Source organism: Ptychodera flava, chromosome 8, assembly GCF_041260155.1.
Source record: "Ptychodera flava strain L36383 chromosome 8, AS_Pfla_20210202, whole genome shotgun sequence".
Classification (NCBI taxonomy): domain Eukaryota; kingdom Metazoa; phylum Hemichordata; class Enteropneusta; family Ptychoderidae; genus Ptychodera; species Ptychodera flava.
Genome location: NC_091935.1, coordinates 37,550,760 through 37,568,832, shown reverse-complemented (window position 1 = coordinate 37,568,832; position 18,073 = coordinate 37,550,760). Strand labels below are relative to the sequence as shown.

At 35.3% G+C, this 18,073-nt stretch overlaps 1 protein-coding gene and 1 long non-coding RNA gene across 3 annotated transcripts in view; both read right to left on the bottom strand.

Annotated features, from left to right (window-relative positions):
- LOC139139242 (insulin-like growth factor 1 receptor) overlaps positions 1 to 18,073 on the bottom strand; it is a 156,918-nt gene that overhangs the window by 78,447 nt on the left and 60,398 nt on the right. The gene's annotated exons all lie outside the window — the stretch shown is intronic.
- Positions 14,378 to 18,073, bottom strand: part of LOC139139240 (uncharacterized) — a 29,097-nt gene continuing 25,401 nt past the window's right edge. For both annotated transcript variants that reach the window (XR_011553759.1, XR_011553760.1), the window contains one exon: positions 14,378 to 17,163. This is a non-coding gene — a long non-coding RNA (uncharacterized lncRNA). The remainder of the gene's footprint in view (positions 17,164 to 18,073) is intronic.

Genomic DNA, 18,073 nt, shown 5'->3' with positions numbered 1-18,073 from the left:
CGCGTTAACATCGAAAGTCGAACAATTTTTATAAATGAGGACAGCATTTTGTAACTTGTCTTCAGATTCTATTGTCAAACTTTCGCTAATTCAGCTAGACTTCGCCAGGAGGCGTTCGTGTTCCCTTCCAAGGCAATTTGTTGTACGCAAAATATATGGTGCTCGCAAAACTCAATCTCTTGCGCAGTGAGTGAAATAACTAAGCAGAAGTCGCCAAATCGAGATATGCCATGTGACTGAGTGTTAGCAAATTACGATAGCCACGTTACTTTATGTTAATACGGTAAAATGATCTCGAAAATTCAGAGATCTGATTTCTCTAACTGTCAAACTATATATAGCACAGTTGAGACCCGTCAAAGTTTTTATGAAAAAATTGCATATAACATAGACGTTTTGATCTATTTTTTATGAATAATCTTGAGGCTGTGCTTTTTGAGAAGGTCATTTACATTCAAAGGAAATACTTTCATCCTAAGCTTCGTTTTTAGGCAAGTAGTGACATATACTTTGTTGTCTCCTTACAGCCCAAAATTTATTTTAACTTAAAGAACATAGAATCTGATTTCTAAAACACTGTCGCCATTTTTGTCGGTAACTAAATGAATAAATAGTTTATTTTCTGAAATATTATATTGTAGATTATTACATACGTTTTCTTCACGTTTTGTCCCTTTCCTTCTTTTTAATTCTAACCAATTTTCACCGTGTTTTCTCCTTGGACTAGAAAATATTTGTTAATTTTTGCCCAAGTATGGGTGTTTATCGATGTGTATATTTCATTGCAATAAAATATAGGAAATATTTTTTCAGAGTGCCACGATGGTCGTTATGGCAAAGACTGCTTGTATTACTGTACGTGTCAAAATGGAGGAATTTGCAATAAAACTGACGGGTCGTGTGTATGCCCTCAATCATATGATGGTGCAGTTTGTACACTTACGTGTCCATGTGAAAATGGCGGTACTTGTAACTACGATGAAGGAATATTCAAGTCTTGTACGTGTAAAGGGGGCTACTATGGTAAAATCTGTGAAACCAAGTGTTCGTGTCCCGATGGTATTGTCTGTAATTCTGTCTCCGGGTGTGAGTGTAAAAGTGGAACTTGGGGTGTGAACTGCCGTGGAGTTTGTAAATGCCCAACTAATAGGGTATGTGATATTACTGACGGCTCCTGTAAGTGCCATCCAGGTTTCTATGGGGATAAATGTCAACATCGATGTAATTGTTTCAATGGAGGGGAATGTAGTAGGGCAAATCGGAACGTCTGTGAATATTTATCTACCTGGCGAGGACTAGACTGTACAGATTGTAACAATTATGAATCTGATGGCAAGAGAAACGAATATTGTGAAGATAAGTGTCTACACTGTTACAACGGAAATCACTGTAGGCCTGAGAACAAAAAATGCAACTGTACACCTGGTTGGCATGGTGATCGATGTGATCAGCCGTGTGAGACTGGTTACTATGGACACAACTGCTCTGAGAAATGTCCTTGCGAAAGTTTTGAACGTTGTAATCATGTGACAGGAGGGTGTTCATGTCATCCGGGTTACTTTGGGCCATCATGTGACCAAACATGTCCTGAGAACTGTTTAGAATGCAAAAAGGACACTGGTGACTGTATATTGTGTGTGCCAGGATGGACAGGGACGAACTGTGAGCTTCCCCTGCCTCAAGATGGTAACGAAATAAATTGTACTGATGCGAATGGGAAGTGCATCTGTACAGAAAGGTAAGCCAGCACTAATCAGATAGCATCGACAATGATGGGTCGAACACACGACACAGACATATGCATGAAAACAATGTATGAAATCTGTGAAGTATTTATCAAGGTTCGGAATTGCTATCTTTGTGATAAACTATAAGGTCGATCGATTTCCGCGTTAATTTTGCATAATTCATGGTTAAACTTTGTGATTGGGTTCTGCGAAACATTTTTCTTTCACTGAAATAGAACAACATATTAGAAATAAATAATTCTGAAAAGATGACATAGGAACAGCAATCTTACACCTCTGAGGTCCAGAAATTGCTCTTTGATACTACAGAAAAAAATGTCGGTTGAAATAATTTCAAAATTTTCCAAGAGCATTAATGTACAATAAAGAAGCCAAGTGTTCAGTACAAATTCTAACATTAGATGTTACGATCTCTGTGTTTCACGGCTGTCACGCATTGGCATTGGCTATTTTCTAAGTAGTATTTCGTGCTATTTAGTTTTCAATCTCTCACTGAACAGAGCATTAGGTAAACACATTATACGTTACAAATCTGCTAATCTGTCTCATTGCTGACTGCATTTGCTGTAATGGTGTTTTCCCCAAGAACATGCAGCATTTTCTACTGAATATGAGTGTTAAGCCAATTCAATTGAATAATTCTGGTAGCAGAAGAAAATGTTTGCGTCGTTTTCTAACATCGATGTTTGCCTCTCCCCTTGCATTCTTGTGAACGTCCAAGGTATTATTATTTTGAATATGCCTTAATATTTTCAGGTCAAACTATATCAAGACACAGAGACAGTGATAAGAAAGATACTTCTGATTACGCTGTGGCCGATATTAAACCCAAACGCCCATACCAATCTCTGAGGGATTTCAGCAGAGATGAACATCAAAATCTTGTAAAAGGAAAAGTACGCAGATCTGAAAAACTTGTGGGCTTTGTCAATTAAAATGAGAGTTTAGAGCTGAAAAACCTGTCATTTCTCTGTGAAGATTGGTGTGACAGATATTATTACTTTGTACTTGAAGTATTTTGTTATTATATATATATATATATATATATATATATATATATATATATATATGTGTGTGTGTGTATATATACTAGACAAAATGCTTGATATGCGCTTAGCATATTTACGTATATTGATGTATATGGAACACAATATTCATTGCATAAGCAGCGTATAATGGAACATTCCAATATGTTGATATGCGTAGCGTATTTCTATGCAGATCATGAGTATACGTAATGCAGATCTTTGCACACTAAGTGTAAACAGTAGTTTTTGCATTTTATTACCATAAGTGCTGTGTACTGAACGTATTTGACACATGTACAGAATCAGTATATATGTATATATTGTTGTATATCCAGCATTTTGCCCAGTGAGATATATATATATATATATATATATATATATATATATATATATATATATATATATATATATATATATATATATGTGTGTGTGTATATATGTGTGTGTGTATGTGTGTGTGGGGCACATAGGTCTATGAAATGTTTATTTGTATATTATTGAGAATATGAGTAAATGTCGTGTTTTCTAAAGGTATATATTAAGTAAATAGGATACTTTGCACATTGCTGCACACTGTCACTATGGTAAGTGTCGGACACTTCTGTACTCACGGATGTCACAGGCTGCTCCCTGCCATCCTGGCAAACATTTGCAAGCACCGTTCCATGAATGACACGTTGCATCGTTCTTGCAAATGCAATTCCTGTCGCATCTGGCTCCAAACTTACCATGTGGACACCCTGAAAGAACAAGATTTTCCATAGTTTTGATTAATTTGCGTGCGAATAATGTGTGCTGGCGTGCATGTACGTGTGTTTGTATGTGTATGTTTGTATGCGTGTATGTTTGCGTTTGTGCGAGTTCCATCTGTGTAATAGCTTACAATCAAAAAGCGTCTTAAGAGTCTGATCGAGTTGTCTGTCGCTGGCGTTTTCCATTTGTCCTCATTTTGATGAATGGCAAATATGCTATATATAAAGAGAAAGGAAACCAGCTTTTCCATTTTCTAGTTTCTGTATTACGATTTTTAATAAAGAACGTTTATCAGTAAAGTTTTTCCAGAAAAAAGTGAACAATGATGTAAAGACTAAAGCTCAGTGTGCCGTTCTTCTCACGGTATACAATATTTTGGAAAGATATAACACTCATGGAGTCTGCGATACTCACCAATGATTTTACTTCGTAATGATGTAATTGTTAAAAATGGCAAGGGATTGGTCTGACTGTTCGTCTCTTGTCTTAGCAAAACGTTCAACCTTAATCCAATATTAGCGTCTATTCCCTTGACAGTAAATTCAACAAACATTGTTTCGGAAGCATAATCATCATAGGTCTTTGATAATCTTCCGGATGATAAAATTTGTTTCATCAAATTGTTTGCTTTCGGGTATTTCCACTGCAAGAGTAAAAAAAAGCTTCAAAACACTCGAATATTACGAAAACAAGGAAACTAAGAGACTTTGAAGACAAAGGTTCAATAGTTGTAACGTTCGAATGTTTCCCACTATTTGTGTTTCACTGTCAAATACACTTTCATGTTCTACTCCAGAAAGCACGAGGAGAGACGAAGTGTTTAGCTAAGCAAGCACATGTGTACACTGCATTATTATCAAAATTATGTAAAATCTGGTCTAGACTAGAATTCAAATCTCGACAAAAGCAGTGCATTTTATTGATGAGTAAAATAATTGGTATTTCAATATGCTTTTGGAAGTAGAACAAGAACTTGCTATTGACATACAGAACACATGTTACTGATTAAAAAAATCGTCAATGAAGCTACTGGCCCTTTTACTATGTTTGATAGTAAGAATTAACTGGCCAGGTAACATTAATACACATTTTAAAAAATTTTAAGTGGGCCATCATGTCGTTTGCAGTTTAAACAGACGTAACATGATCAGAGACATTGAGGATAAAATTGTTGGAGCAACAGTTTGTATTTAGGGGAAGCTTGCCGAACTTTTGATAATCTTTGGGTCGATCTTGCTTGCCTCGTACGCAGTTATTTTGAAATGTTCGGATTCAGTTCCATTTATCCTTAATTCCTCCACGTCTCCAGTAACTAGATTTGTCACGGTCGCTACGGTGTTCATTATGTCAAAATCGGGAGGATATCTGCGCTGAGGTGCCGAGCTTATGAAGAGAGAACCTGCGAAAAAAAGGTCAAAATTTAGTTCATAATCATGATGATAATAATGATGATAATGATGATGATGATGATGATGATGATGATGATAATGATGATGATGATGATGATGACGACGACGACGGAACGCGTAAGCCACTCTGCGTTTCTCTGCGTTGCGTTCTCGCTATGCTATGACTTCGCTAGCTGCGTCTTGTATAGTTTGCTGGTATGAGGATGCGCAATTGAGACCAGTGCGCATGAAATCAGTCACGCCTTGGGTTAGACTCTAGTGCATTCTCCAATCTCGACCGTTCTTTTATGAAAACGCGCCTAGGGAACGTCTCCGATTGTCGCATATGTTCAAAAAGTGAAATTCGTTCGTTAACGGTGGAAGGGGTTTGACCTACATTCAGTTAGTGAACTTCTATTTCGCATTTTTATTTTGTGATCACAAGTTCTTTGTGTATAAAAATAAATAAAAACTGCACACTTGTGCCAACATATTTTACACTGTTTCCAACTCGTTCGTGTCCCAAACACATTAACATTGTATCCCAAACATTTCATTCATTAAATCATAAAGATATCAAAAAGTATCTTTTAAATGCCCTACAAACGTCCGCTTGCTCTAGCCACACCTGGTTATTTCACTCTCACTGTTGACGAAACAGCACTGAATACTGCAGTCTTCACGAGACGCATAATGCTCAGTTAACTTAAAATATCGAAAAAACACCCCATATAGCAGGACAAATGACTCTATTTGGTAAACTAGTCGCTGCCTTAAAGCAATTCTTCGAAATGCACCGTAATGCCTACAAAAAATTGTGGAAGCCTACATGTTTGTACACCAGGGTTACTTGTCAACAACTGAAAAAGCACAGAGATGCACAGGAAGATTGGAATAGGGTATACATGTTTGACGCCGGAAAGCTGAAAAAATATGTGAGTGACGATAGCGAGAAGAAAAGGGAACAAAAAGAAAAGGAAAGTCATGAGATGCAGAAAGGGGAAGTAAATAAAATCATGACACTCTATGTGGCAAAACATCGCATTAGTATTCAAATTTGATCAATTACTTGACGATGTAATGTGGCCAGGGGATACATATTTTTCAGTAGCTACAGCAAAAAGGCGGAGGGGGTTTTGACCTAAAGGAAGGAATTTCGTTTCTTGAACTTATGCGACAATCTGAGACGATCCCTTAGTTTTGAAGGAAATGAGTGTCTACGGTAACAGCTCGATCTCTAAGTTTACAGTGAACTTTCAGGAAATCGGATTATCCGTAAAGAATGTGGTTCACAGCGCCCTCTGTCCTCGTCGAGTAACTGATTCTGGACCTAACTGGCCGTTGACGTTGCTGGCAGCCTGCAGGCTAATAACTACACTCGGATATGTCACGTTGATTATTCAGAATTCTCAGCTTTTCCTCGAACGTAGAAAAGAAGAGTAACAGCCTCTGGAATGGTGACTAAAGCATTACATAGATGTAGTTTACACAAAAAAATATTGTAATGTGTACGGGACTTATGACGGTCCCAGTTAAGTTGTGGGTCTTGTATTACTGAAAAGTTATAAAATATAAGAATATTAAAATATTGGTTTGGTGGAGTAACTTTTACCTTTTTAAAGATGTACACAAATAAGTAAAACATTAACCCCCGGCATGTACCGTAGATTAACTCTCCCTAAATAAAACATTGAGTTTATCTCTTCTCACCAAGTTATGTAATGCCAGAAAGAAATATCAGAGATAGTGAACCAGGTGTGAATCACAATAAAGATTATTTTGTTTTTACCAAATAATGGAAAAATGTTAACCTTACTAATACTATAATCTCCTAATGATGTAAATATGCAATTTTACATACACATTTAACTCTTTAACCTTTGACGTGTATTCCAAGTGTTTTAATGTCATGCTTACTCTCCTAAGTTTTGATAATGAAAGTACAAATGTAAAAAGACAAATTGTAGTGATACAAATTATTTTATTGGAAGCCATTGCAATTGAAATCGAAACTTCACCAAATATAGTGCGATATGAGTATTATCCTAAGATCATACTTTGATATAGATCCATCATCGAGCAAATATAATCTGTTCCAGGGATATGCAGATAACCGTCATGGGCCCAATGTAATGCAGATAACCGTCATGGGTCCAATGTATAATGTATAGGGTAAGATGTGCCTCATAAGTAAACATTTTCCCATTTTTTTTATAAGAAGGCTGTTACTATCGAAATTTGAAATAAATATTGTGTGTTAACTTATTACTTTGATACAGTAACATAAGTTGTTGTATTCCTATCATCATGAATGGAGAGAATGAAACACACGGAGGATAATTTTTATTTCCTGGAATGTTTTTGTACACTGAAACAAGGCTCTTTAGCAGGACGGATTTTTTTAAAATCAAGTGATCCCCTTGTGCTATTTGAAAAAAAAACATGACCCCATTTGCACTTCACAATTTCAGGTGATATTGGAAATATTTGTGTAATGTTGAATGAAAGAGGAGAGAGAACGGAACCTGTTGTACACCATAAGTACAGTTAAAGAATTCAGTGATGCCATGAGGTTTTCTTAAACATGATGACTTGACATTTGTATATATAGACTTTAAAACTGTTAACATTTTCCCTGCATTCCAACTTTAACACTTTATAAAACATGGAATGGTGATCTATTCTATCGAAGGCTTTTTCAAAGTCAACGAATGCACAGTATAAACTTGATTTGTGTCTTGACAGATATTTCCATATTGCTGTACCTAATACAAAAATATTGTAAATCGTACGAAAAGGAAAACAGCCACTGTTAAGAATGCAATTGTAAATATTTAACAGAATGTGTCGAAAATCTTTACCACTGTACTTAAAAATTCTACAGGTATTCCGTGAACCCCGGCTGCTTTCCCAAGTTTACGTTTACCAATTGCCAAATCAATTTCACCGGATGTTATCTCTCTGTCTAAAATGCTTGACAATGTCTTTTAATTGGTATTGTCACAAGAAGTACCAGCATTTCTGTCATATATGGCTATTCATTTTTTTCGTCATCATATGTTGAAGCTACTTGAAATACGCCACCACATACTGGAAAACATTCCACCAATAAATTAATGCACGAGTATAAAACCGTTTTGTAGAAAAGCTGAAGGTACGTGCTGCAACCGGTCAATTGCGTCACAGTGTGTTTCCATGTAATTTTTCATTCACCGACTTTAGGTAAACCAGGTTATTGTTGACTAAACCGAAGTATTCCAAACGTTGTAAAATCTTATTCGTTTTAGCGGTGTAGTATACAACTGAGTGCATTGTTTGCTGAACTTCCATTGAAGGGGAACACCAGACGAATGTATTATTGTATGGTTTCAATTGTTCTACAGTTCGTTTTCATTTCCTCGTTGAACTTTGACCTTTCGAAACCAAAATTGATCACGAAAAGTGAAGACAACTGTTTAAGTTCATACTTACCAATAGGGGAACATCAAAGGTAATCCTGAACGATTTAGAGTTTGCAAATGTCCGTGTGAATATCCTTCGCCAGACGTGCAGTTACAGATTGTCTGCCACATTCAGGATTATTCAGGGTTGTTGGACTTTACCCTTCTTGATACACGTTACACGCAGCGTTAAGTCATTGTTGGCGTTGCTGGAAAGTTCAAAACTCCAGCTATGAAATCAGGACATGCTTTCCGTGTATCCTTTCCATATCTGCTTGTGTTTATCCTCTACTGTGGATATTCAAATACGCAGCTTACCAGCGTGAAGCAGGGTGATCCCCATGCTTGCTTTGCTTATTACGTCGGAGAAAAACCGTAAGTATTTCAGACACTTGAAGAACATAGTGCCAAGTGGAGAAGCGACGAACATATCCTGCATTTAAAGCAGAACTGTGATACATATGCTTCTGTAAACTATTGAGTTCTACCGTGCAGTAAATCTTATTCTCCGTAGACGCCGGGTACTATAACAGCGACGATGGGTCGAATAAGTTGAGGTGTTGTTGGACGCTATTTGACTTTTGACCTGAAAGCTGTTTTATACAAGCACTGAAAAAATCTGACATTGTTTCATTTTTTGATACAAAATGCATACTTCACCAGCAGTGTAAGAAACCCAGAAAAAGCCTATGAATAATGTATTGATGTGTCTGCTGAACTACGATTTTCACTAGCTAGGACGGGTATCTAGATTACACGCGCTGTCGGCCAACTGGCTATACGATTATAATATTCTGAAACGGTACTTTGTCCTAGTTGCTCGTAAACTCGACCTTAAAGTGTGGATAATAATATGGTTATTTACAGAATAAAGGGATTTATGTCCTTGTATATATAATGCTACGGTATTGTCCTCACGATTTTGTTTTTTATCTTCAGTTTTACTATGAACCTAGGGAAAAACACAGTATTTTTTGAGTAATTGTACATTATTACATTGTTTATCGTCCGGTTAATATTTGTTTCATCATATGTTCATTTTCACTTAGTTACAGGGTATATAGATGCTGTGATGGATACTTTCTCAATAACTCGATGTGTATTGGTAAGTAGTCAAACGTTGAAATCATCAGGCGATAGATTTAAGCAGTAAACCACACCCAGCGACAGGTGTACAATGAGGATTTGAACATTAAACGAAAAAATTATGGACGAGCGATAGCGATATTTTGTGTCTAGCTGAGAGCTTGCATGAGTTCCACCTCCAGTATCTCACGATCTGTTCACGTGTCGACCATTTACTGAGCCAATCATTAATATTTGCGCGATCAACATGGTGGTATCGTATAATGAATAAAACATGGTATCGGCAAGCTTTAATGGGAAGGTTACTATTTGTTGTCCGGCCAAGTTATGGTGTTCGTGACGGTAATAGTTTTGATACGTCAAATGGTACTTCCACAAGCACCATCGCTATGATGAGTTATTGAATTTATTGCACAGAACAAAAGGTTCGGTTTTTTGAACGGCTTATTTTCAGATCGCCACGCGTTAACATCGAAAGTCGAACAATTTTTATAAATGAGGACAGCATTGTGTAACTTGTCTTCAGATTCTATTGTCAAACTGTCGCTAATTCAGCTAGACTTCGCCAGGAGGCGTTCGTGTTCCCTTCCAAGGCAATTTGCTGTACGCAAAATATATGGTGCTCGCAAAACTCAATCTCTTGCGCAGTTAGTGAAATAACTAAGCAGAAGTCGTCAAATCGAGATATGCCATGTGACTGAGTGTTAGCAAATTACGATAGCCACGTTACTTTATGTTAATACCGGTAAAATGATCTCGAAAATTCAGAGATCTGATTTCTCTAACTGTCAAACTATATATAGCACAGTTTAGACCCGTCCAAGTTTTTATGAAAAAATTGCATATAACATAGACGTTTTGATCTATTTTTTATGAATAATCTTGAGACTGTGCTTTTTGAGAAGGTCATTTACATTCAAAGGAAATACTTTCATCCTAAGCTTCGTTTTTAGGCAAGTAGTGACATATACTTTGTTGTCTCCTTACAGCTCCAAAATTTATTTTAACTTAAAGAACATAGAATCTGATTTCTAAAACACTGTCGCCATTTTTGTCGGTAACTAAATGAATAAATAGTTTATTTTCTGAAATATTATATTGTAGATTATTACATACGTTTTCTTCACTTTTTGTCCCTTTCCTTCTTTTTAATTCTAACCAATTTTCACCGTGTTTTCTCCTTGGACTAGAAAATATTTGTTAATTTTTGCCCAAGTATGGGTGTTTATCGATGTGTATATTTCATTGCAGTAAAATATAGGAAATATTTTTTCAGAGTGCCACGATGGTCGTTATGGCAAAGACTGCTTGTATTACTGTACGTGTCAAAATGGAGGAATTTGCAATAAAACTGACGGGTCGTGTGTATGCCCTCAATCATATTATGGTGCAGTTTGTACACTTACGTGTCCATGTGAAAATGGCGGTACATGTAACTACGATGAAGGAATATTCAAGTCTTGTACGTGTAAAGGGGGCTACTATGGTAAAATCTGTGAAAACAAGTGTTCGTGTCCCGATGGTATTGTCTGTAATTCTGTCTCCGGGTGTGAGTGTAAAAGTGGAACTGGGGTGTGAACTGCCGTGGAGTTTGTAAATGCCCAACTAATAGGGTATGTGATATTACTGACGGCTCCTGTAAGTGCCATCCAACTCGTTCGTGTCCCAAACACATTAACATTGTATCCCAAACATTTCATTCATTAAATCATAAAGATATCAAAAAGTATCTTTTAAATGCCCTACAAACGTCCGCTTGCTCTAGCCACACCTGGTTATTTCACTCTCACTGTTGACGAAACAGCACTGAATACTGCAGTCTTCACGAGACGCATAATGCTCAGTTAACTTAAAATATCGAAAAAACACCCCATATAGCAGGACAAATGACTCTATTTGGTAAACTAGTCGCTGCCTTAAAGCAATTCTTCGAAATGCACCGTAATGCCTACAAAAAATTGTGGAAGCCTACATGTTTGTACACCAGGGTTACTTGTCAACAACTGAAAAAGCACAGAGATGCACAGGAAGATTGGAATAGGGTATACATGTTTGACGCCGGAAAGCTGAAAAAATATGTGAGTGACGATAGCGAGAAGAAAAGGGAACAAAAAGAAAAGGAAAGTCATGAGATGCAGAAAGGGGAAGTAAATAAAATCATGACACTCTATGTGGCAAAACATCGCATTAGTATTCAAATTTGATCAATTACTTGACGATGTAATGTGCCAGGGGATACATATTTTTCAGTAGCTACAGCAAAAAGGCGGAGGGGTTTTGACCTAAAGGAAGGAATTTCGTTTCTTGAACTTATGCGACAATCTGAGACGATCCCTTAGTTTTGACGGAAATGAGTGTCTACGGTAACAGCTCGATCTCTAAGTTTACAGTGAACTTTCAGGAAATCGGATTATCCGTAAAGAATGTGGTTCACAGCGCCCTCTGTCCTCGTCGAGTAACTGATTCTGGACCTAACTGGCCGTTGACGTTGCTGGCAGCCTGCAGGCTAATAACTACACTCGGATATGTCACGTTGATTATTCAGAATTCTCAGCTTTTCCTCGAACGTAGAAAAGAAGAGTAACAGCCTCTGGAATGGTGACTAAAGCATTACATAGATGTAGTTTACACAAAAAAATATTGTAATGTGTACGGGACTTATGACGGTCCCAGTTAAGTTGTGGGTCTTGTATTACTGAAAAGTTATAAAATATAAGAATATAAAATATTGGTTTGGTGGAGTAACTTTTTACCTTTTTTAAGATGTACACAAATAAGTAAAACATTAACCCCCGGCATGTACCGTAGATTAACTCTCCCTAAATAAAACATTGAGTTTATCTCTTCTCACCAAGTTATGTAATGCCAGAAAGAAATATCAGAGATAGTGAACCAGGTGTGAATCACAATAAAGATTATTTTGTTTTTACCAAATAATGGAAAAATGTTAACCTTACTAATACTATAATCTCCTAATGATGTAAATATGCAATTTTACATACACATTTAACTCTTTAACCTTTGACGTGTATTCCAAGTGTTTTAATGTCATGCTTACTCTCCTAAGTTTTGATAATGAAAGTACAAATGTAAAAAGACAAATTGTAGTGATACAAATTATTTTATTGGAAGCCATTGCAATTGAAATCGAAACTTCACCAAATATAGTGCGATATGAGTATTATCCTAAGATCATACTTTGATATAGATCCATCATCGAGCAAATATAATCTGTTCCAGGGATATGCAGATAACCGTCATGGGCCCAATGTAATGCAGATAACCGTCATGGGTCCAATGTATAATGTATAGGGTAAGATGTGCCTCATAAGTAAACATTTTCCCATTTTTTTTATAAGAAGGCTGTTACTATCGAAATTTGAAATAAATATTGTGTGTTAACTTATTACTTTGATACAGTAACATAAGTTGTTGTATTCCTATCATCATGAATGGAGAGAATGAAACACACGGAGGATAATTTTTATTTCCTGGAATGTTTTTGTACACTGAAACAAGGCTCTTTAGCAGGACGGATTTTTTTAAAATCAAGTGATCCCCTTGTGCTATTTGAAAAAAAAACATGACCCCATTTTGCACTTCACAATTTCAGGTGATAATGGAAATATTTGTGTAATGTTGAATGAAAGAGGAGAGAGAACGGAACCCTGTTGTACACCATAAGTACAGTTAAAGAATTCAGTGATGCCATGAGGTTTTCTTAAACATGATGACTTGACATTTGTATATATAGACTTTAAAACTGTTAACATTTTCCCTGCATTCCAACTTTAACACTTTATAAAACATGGAATGGTGATCTATTCTATCGAAGGCTTTTTCAAAGTCAACGAATGCACAGTATAAACTTGATTTGTGTCTTGACAGATATTTCCATATTGCTGTACCTAATACAAAAATATTGTAAATCGTACGAAAAGGAAAACAGCCACTGTTAAGAATGCAATTGTAAATATTTAACAGAATTTGTCGAAAATCTTTACCACTGTACTTAAAAAATTCTACAGGTATTCCGTGAACCCCGGCTGCTTTCCCAAGTTTACGTTTACCAATTGCCAAATCAATTTCACCGGATGTTATCTCTCTGTCTAAAATGCTAATATACACATCAACACACTCTATTGAAATATCACTCACAGAGTTATGTAACGAAAATGACTCGCTAACAAAAACATTGACTTGGGCGTAAAAATCTTTATAACCTTCATCAACATTACCAGGTGTGTTAAACAAAGAATAAAAATAAATAAACTAATCTTCAAAAGTTATCGATTCGGATGGTCCTGGAGTATAAGTTTTCATCATGGACCAAAAAAACGTTTTGAGTTTTGGTCTTCCGCAGCTTCCTATATATATATATATATATATATATATATATATATATATATATATATATATATATATATATATATATATATATATATATATATATATATATATATATATATATATATATATATATATATATATATATATATATATATATATATATATATATATATATATGGCAAAAAATGACAACAAGTAGAAAACAGGACTTAGGGGTTACTCAGATTTCACGCTACATGTGTTCTCTGTAGCGATCATATATATATATATATATATATATATATATATATATATATATATATATATATATATATATATATATATATATAAACGAAAATTGAAACTCATAAATCGACGTAAAACGATAGAAAATCGAAAAACCATCATATGCTAAATTATGACAAAAATGGCGTTCACACAGTGTTTTGGTTACCACAATATGGAAATTGTCTTGTAGAGATCTAAAAGTAATCCTTTATATGGTTGTACTCTGGAAAAAAAAGGCTCGATAACTTGGTGGAGGGAATAAACTTGTATGCTGGATAGCAGTCAAATATTGTAGGGATGAAACAATAAGCAATAAAGTAGGTGAAGTTGCTATTTAATTACTGGTACAATAAAGAATGAAAGTCTACAACAAACAAATGAACAGCTCATGAAAGATTAATAGGTACCACTTTTACAACCTTACAATTTATCGACAAGGTGTTACAAGATAATTGTCTTCAAATAAAGTAACCCATACAACCTAATATGACATGTCGCGAAAAAGCACATGGAAACATTAGTTTCCTGCTGTTAATCACTAATACTATATGGGATACGTACCCAATGGTCAAATTACTTCAGGAATACAATAATACACGTTATCCTATCCAAACAGAATTGCTCCTTATTTACTGAACTTGCCAACAATCGCTCTTAAAATATCTGTTTTTAAGCCCAATAAGGTTCCTTTATCTGATATCTATTCGCTATACTAAATCGTATGCGACGATCTTTTGGGAAGATATAGACTTATACAATTACATTAGTTCTGAAGAATGATAATAATCACACGTCTGCATATCACTAGCTGGGAAACAAACATAACCAGCTACATCTCTAACAAGTACTGTTGGTCAACATTAATATATACATATTAACAATGTTATTCCTTCCTTGTATATAATGTTTGGCCGATTTAACTAGCTTCTTTCGAGTCATTTGATTGTAAGAGCTTTGATAAACATATTTCATAATTTCGAATTACTTTAGTCCAGTATGATACTACTTTATCAATTTTACGTTGAATCCATTAAAAACCCAACTAAAGACACGGTCTTCTGAGTTGGTTGGCCCACGTCCAAACATCTGAAAACAGTCTTCGAGAAACTCATCATGTAAATTAGCTGGTATGAAGTCCAAGTGTGTCATCAGAGGTTTCAAGTAAGCTGTTAGATGGAATTAATCAAAGATGATTATTGTAGACTGTGTCAAAAGGTAGAGAACAATTTACAAGTGTTTAAAAATGTTTCATTCAAAGGGACTTTCAGAGGGCAGGGCTGTCATGATGAAAGACTGCTATATTGTTCCACTCAGAGTCTCAACGAAGACATTTAGAGAAGAAATATGTAACAACAGCGGAGACGTTGCATGAAAGAATGCCCTTTTAGCTCACGGTTTCACAAACATTAGATAATATCGTACCGACGTCTGTCTGTCTCTCTGTCTGTCTCTCTGTCTGTCTGTTTACATGATTATTCAAAAACGCCTAAACAGATTGAAGTCAGATTTAGTAGAAAGATACCATATGCTAATGGCAAGAACTGATTAGATTTGGTTAGTATGGCTTACATATTTATTAAGTTATGAAATATTAATTTTTTCATATAATGGTTCCTATGGAGACATTAATGACAACGAGAGCATAAAATTTCATTAAAATTTTCGCTGATGACAATCTCACGACATTATGATGATACAGTACTGTAAGTGTCATGTCAATTATCTGCTCATTTGCATTTTAATAAACTTTTGTTATTGGTGATATAACTCTGAAATTATTGCTCGTCAAATTTGTTGTAACCTGCTACAGAAATTGATCTGATGAGTATCTAGTTGTCTCATTAAGTACTCAGCAGTGTTAAATAAATTAAGGGTCCAGTTGCATATTTAATTAACTTTGTAATTAGTGATATAGCTCTGGAATTACAGCATTAAACTTGATGGAAGCTGCTACAGATATTGATCTGACAGATATCTTACTCTTCTGTGAAGCATTTAGCCGTGTCAATTAAGGTCTTATTTGCATATTTGATGACCTTTTGTAATTAGAAATATGAGTCAAAATTAGTGTACCTGATCAGATTACACTTGCTACATATATGAAGGTGGAAGACATCTGGCCTATACTAAGAAATATTAATAAGTGACCTATCAATGAATTGCTAAACTACAGTGATTTTATCGAAAGTCGCTGAAGGTGTTTTCACCTGATTTAAACTGTACTTACAATTTCTTTCCTGCTTGAAATCCAAATGACAGCTGTCAAGAAATTTAGCATCTTTTTCAGCTAATTACATATTTTGTATATTTAATGACCTTTGGAATTAATTTGTGGCGAACATTTTCATGATGTTGACCATAACACTTTTGCGTAACAAACATGTGGCAAAAGTTGAAATGAACATGCAACTGCAATATATACTGATACAAGTGAGAATCTGGTTTATATAGATATGCTATGCTTCATTGGTAAAATAGAAATGCAATCACAAGTGCTTCTTTGAAGTTGTTTTTCCTGACTCACTATAGCTGGAGTTCGAAGCTTTCCGCTTTACATCTTTCTCATAAACTCCTGTTAACTTTCTCACAACAATCTTGGCTGTGTTGTCAGTTATGATTGCGGCTTCACCAACTCTGTCTGCGCCTGCTCCACTGCGTTCATAGCTGCGAGTGCATTCAAAGTGGTGGTATGCAAGCGCAGTAGCGAGTTCTGCCACTGTTAATCAAAGGTGTGTAATAAGGGCGGCAAGCGTTAGCCGCCTCTGGCTGACAGGTTCAGTCAGTTTCTCTTTTTGAATTATATATGCATCTCACAGACCTCCCGTAACGGACAAATGCTGGTGACTCACTTGCTTTTCCTGGCGTATGGATAATGTGTGCAATTTTATTCGGCATCCACTTGTAACCAGTCATGGAGCAGTATATGTTTTAAATTCAGTAAGTAAGGAAATAAGCGTATGACACCCTGTTGATTCTGCCTGAGAACTTAGCGACGATCTTCAGAGAGATTTCATTCTCGCCGATTAAATACAAACAGTAAAAAGGCATATACCTCCTATGTTCGGACTAATGGTGGCTCTCTGTTGCGCTGGTCTTATTACCACTGAACATGTACATGGTAAATATTAAAATATATATACATAATTATTTAATGTATTTCCTACTTATAATGGTGATGGAAATGGACAATGCACAGATGAGCACGACTCCGTGGGCAACTACGCTGAGGACAGCAAGTAATGTATGCTCCTAATCTACCCATGACAGGCAACAATCGAACAAGAACCATACGAAGCCACAGTTGGAGTATGCAAAATATGACATCGAATAATTTATTCATTCTTTTTCTTATATGGTTTATTAATTGTATATAATTTTTAAAACTATATATATATATATATATATATATATATATATATATTATATATATATATATATATTTTCCTGATGATTACTTAGCGCATGAAACAGCCTGTAGAGTGACAACTACAAGTTCCTAGATTATATATATATATATATATATATATATATATATATATATATATATATTATATATATATATATATATGTATATAATATTATATATATATATATATATATATATATATATATATATATATATATATATATATATATATATATTATATATATATATATATATAATCATGCTGACACCCTGGTCATTCCGTCTGGACTTAGACGAATTCGAACTTGTGGTGTACGGCGTTTCGTTCTATAGGTAGAGCTTCCTTACGTACATCTAAAGAGAGTGATGAAATTTACAGTTCTCAGAATGTTTGTAAATTACAACTTGACAGTGGACTTCGTTCACTTTAGCGTAAACGGAAGTTAGTGAATGTTTTTGAAAGCTTCAATATACATCGCTTGTGTAGAAGACTGAGAAAAATTAGAAGTGGATGTGACTAAAAACACACTTTTACATCGCAATCTGGGTTGGAAAGAATTGTGTAGACTGCACAATACACGATACGCCACATGAAAGTCACAACTGT